Here is a 4,499-nt window from a genome sequence, read left to right on the forward strand (position 1 = left end):
ATATTTTTTAAAAATTTACTTGATATAAAATTATCAAATTTTAAAAATAAAAATATTTTTTTCTAATAATACTTACAAAAAATTTGTATCAAAATATAATCTCTAATGTTAGAAACAAGAGAGAGATATGAGAAAAGTGTTTTGTGTATTATTCAAGTTGATAAAAGGTACAATATACAAGGGGTATTTATAGGTGCTAAATGAATAAGAATAATAAAGGCATAGAATCCTATAATTAATATACAGATGTACTATATAAATATAGACGATACTAATTGGTCTAAATTGATGCTAATGATTCTCTAACATCCCCCCTCAAACTCAAGTGGGAGTTAAGGATACCAACTTGAGTTTGGATAACAAAGTCCGGAAACGAGTCGGGTGATGAGCTTTCGTGAAGATATCAGCAGTCTGATCTAGTGTTCCAACAGGAATGAGACGAACAGCATCAATAAGGATACGTTGCCGAACAAAGTGACAATCAATCTCAATGTGTTTGGTGCGTTCATGAAATACATCATTATGAGCGATCTGAATAGCACTGCGGTTATCACAAAAAAACATCAGTAGGGGACGACTGAGGAGCACCCAGATCCTCGAGAAGCCAACGAACCGAGATAACTTCAGCAGTGGTGTCAGCGAGGGCACGATACTCAGTTTCTGTGCTTGAGCGAGCAGTGAACGTTTGCTTCTTAGCACGCCAAGAAATGAGAGCGTCGCCAAGAAAAAAACAGTAACCAGTAGTAGAACGACGATCAGTGGGATCACCAGCCCAATTAGCATCGGAGTAAGCCTGAAGAGACAAAGAGGAATAGGCAGAAAAATAAAGGCCATGAAATAGAGTGCCTTTGATGTAGCGAAGAATGCGAAGAACTGCCGCATAGTGAGTAGTACGAGGAGCTGACAAGAACTGGCTAAGTACATGAACCGGATAGGCGATGTCTGGTCGGGTGACAGTCAAGTAGACGAGACCGCCAACTAACTGTCGATATAGAGTCGGATTATCCAAAACAGTGCATCCATAGGGGTAAATCGAACATTAGGCTCAAGAGGAGTATACTCAGTGAGACTATCTGTAATCCCAGCGCGAGCAAGAAGATCTGAAGCATACTTAGCCTGAGAGAGATAGATGCCATCATCGGTGGAGATGACCTCGAGACTAAGAAAATAGCTGAGAGAACCAAGATCTTCCATCTCAAAGGTTAGGTGAAGTAAGGCCTTGAGATCAGAGATACCATCAACATTATCCCCAGTAATGATCATGTCATCAACATACAAAAGTATAAGAACAACTCCAAGTTCACTTTTACAAATGAAGAGGGCATTCTCATGAGGGCTAAAAGTAAAACCAAGACTGCATATGGTACTGCTGAACTTGTCAAACCATTCACGAGGAGCTTGCTTAAGTCCATAAAGTGCCTTGTGAAGGAGACAAACCTTATTAGAAGGACAAGGATATTCCCGAGATGGTTTCATATAGACTTTCTTTTTTAAATCCCCATTAAGAAATGCATTCTTCACATTCATCTGACTGAGAGACCATTTTTTAATTGCGGCAATGGCAAGAAGAGCTCTAACAGACGTAAGACGAGCGACAGGAGCAAAAGTCTCTTCATAATCAATACCATACTCTTGCGTACAACCTTGAGCAACCAAGCGGACCTTATAACGGTCAATAGAGCCATCAGAGCGAGTCTTGATCTTGTATACCCATCTACTGCCCACAACATCCTGAGAAAAGTGTTTTGTGAATTATTCAAGTTGATAAAAGGTACAATATACAAGGGGTATTTATAGGTGCTAAATGAATCAGAGTAATAAAGGCATAGAATCCTATAATTAATATACAGATATACTATATAAATATAGACGATACTAATGATTCTCTAACATGTTAGAGAATCATTAGCATCAATTTAGACCAATTAGTATCGTCTATATTTATATAGTATATCTGTATATTAATTATAGGATTCTATGCCTTTATTGCTCTGATACCATGTTAGAAACAAGAGAGAGATCTGAGAAAAGTGTTTTGTGTATTATTCAAGTTGATAAAAGGTACAATATACAAGGGGTATTTATAGGTGCTAAATTAATCAGAATAATAAAGGCATAGAATCCTATAATTAATATACAGATATATTATATAAATATAGACGATACTAATTGGTCTAAATTGATACTAATGATTCTCTAACATCTAAAATTTTTTTAGAATACATATAGCTATTTTTTGTCATATTTTTTATTTTTTTGTAAACTAACCCTATGTTAACTAGATCAATATCATAACTTTCTGAAATTAAATCATCTATCAAACAATTAAATCAAATTGACTTGTCAATATATATACATGATGTTTTGGTGACTAGAAGAATGTTTTTTTTTAAATAAATATTTTTATTCATAAATATTATTCAAAATATTAACAAAATTATTTATAAAAGATTAAAATTAAATTCATTATATTCATAAAAAATAAATTCTATATGACAAAAATATCAATCCTAAAATTTTTGTTTTCATTTTAAAAAATTTCAAATTATCCCTACTATTTATTCTAAGTATCTGACATCACTATTATTTCTTTTCTTTTAAATATCAAATTTTTCATAATTCAATTATTTTACGGGCCAATTATTTTATTAAAATTTGGCCAATACTTAATCAGTAAAAAAAAAATCTTATATCATTAGATATAATCTCACACTATTAAAAATATTAATGATAACTAATTATTGAATACAAACCACAAAATTGTCGAATACCGCCACGCCACCTCCGCTACCATCAACACTGCCATCACAACATATCAACATATGGATTTGATTGATTTGCGGTTGACCTGTAGCTTGAACACTCCTTCCTCATATTACTCTACACTCTAATACCACCCACAACCACAACTATGTCTCTCAAAGCCCTAGCTCATACCCTTCCTCACCACATCAGGGACGGATCTAGAAAGTTTAATATGGAGGGGTCGAATTTTAGATAAATTATTTTTATTCTATAAAAATAATTAACATATAATTATTAGAGTTAATTTTTTAAAAGATTTATCAATATATATATAATTATAAATTTTTTTTTATAAAAATTTTTCTTTCAACAACGTAAATTTAGAATAAAAATAAATATTTTTTATAAGAAAAAAATATCTAAATTAAATTGATTACCAAAATATAACTACGTAAGTTATTATTAATATAATAATATGAATTTTAAATATGTTAATATAAAATAAATAAATGATTTTTTTAAAATAAATATAAAAATTATTATATAAAAACTAATTTGAAAGTTACAAAGACTTAAGGGTATGATATTAAATCAGTTAAGTGAAAAATATTAGTGAATTAAATAATTAAGATATAAATCTATCACATAATGAAAAATAATACATATAAAAATACTAAATTATATAATATTTTTTATTTTTTTAAATACATATCTCATATATAAATATAGTTTCTAAAAATTTTGGGGGGCCGAGGCCACTACTCGCCCCCTCTAAGTCCGTCCCTGATTTCGATTTACGTTTTCATGCGTTTAGAATAGTAAATTTAATTCTCCACTTGTTTATTTTTATCACGGAATACATAAAAAGATGTGTTTGTTCAAAATACATGTGAACAAACATAATGAGAAGAGCACTTAAGTTAATCTATCATTATTATAGCAGCAACAACCTCTTGCGGGAATACACCGACCAACTAGATAGTGTTTAATTTCGACACAGGATTTCTTGCATTCAAAGCTGTTACAATTTTGTTCTGTTTTGCTGTCGCAAGTTATTATTGAAAGGCTATGTATTGTGCCACTTCTTGCGTCTGCAATAATCAACACAATTGATATATTAGTATAATATTTAAATATATTTTATATTCATTAAATTAAAGATAATCATTTATGTATTTCTATTTAAATGTTTAAATTTTGACGATAAATAATTTCATAATATAGTATTATTAAAAAGTTTAAGACAAATTTTGCTACCTGAAGTGAAAAGAAAAGCCACAAAAAGAATACAGCATAAAAGCTTTAGATGAGCAACATTAGTAGCCATTCTGCTAAAATTACTTTGTGTTCTCTCGCTTTTTTGAAAGAATATGACTTATTATTCATATTGGTTACGTTATTTATAGACTCCTGTAAAAATAAATTAAACTTAATATGATATTTTAATTATGATGACAAAAATAAATTAAACCTAATATTGAATAAAAATTACCTCAGTAACCAAATAGAATCTTATCTCACTTGCTTTATTCTAATACTTCTCCGTACCAATTACTCTCTTCCTTTTTATTTAATAAAATTATTAATAAAAAAGTAAATTAATTATTTTAGACAAAATTAAATTTTAAAATGAACATTTATTTTGGATTAGAAAGAGTAATAAAGTTTTAATTTTGTAGTAACTTTTTATTTCATTAATTTTCTATTTGTTTATTTTTATCACGGAATACATAAAAACAAAAGCATCTATTTGT

The 4,499-nt window shown here is 29.7% G+C and overlaps 2 long non-coding RNA genes across 2 annotated transcripts in view; both read right to left on the bottom strand.

Moving 5' to 3' along the window:
• The window catches only part of LOC110269050, a 20,551-nt gene that overhangs the window by 13,531 nt on the left and 2,521 nt on the right, over window positions 1-4,499 (bottom strand). The window lies entirely within an intron of this gene.
• On the bottom strand, window positions 3,570-4,139 carry LOC110269049. Its single transcript, XR_002358010.1, has 2 exons — window positions 4,003-4,139; window positions 3,570-3,836 (listed from the first exon to the last, which is right to left on the bottom strand). It is a non-coding gene; the product is annotated as an uncharacterized LOC110269049 (long non-coding RNA).

This window comes from Arachis ipaensis, chromosome B02 (assembly GCF_000816755.2).
Source record: "Arachis ipaensis cultivar K30076 chromosome B02, Araip1.1, whole genome shotgun sequence".
Lineage (NCBI taxonomy): Eukaryota > Viridiplantae > Streptophyta > Magnoliopsida > Fabales > Fabaceae > Arachis > Arachis ipaensis.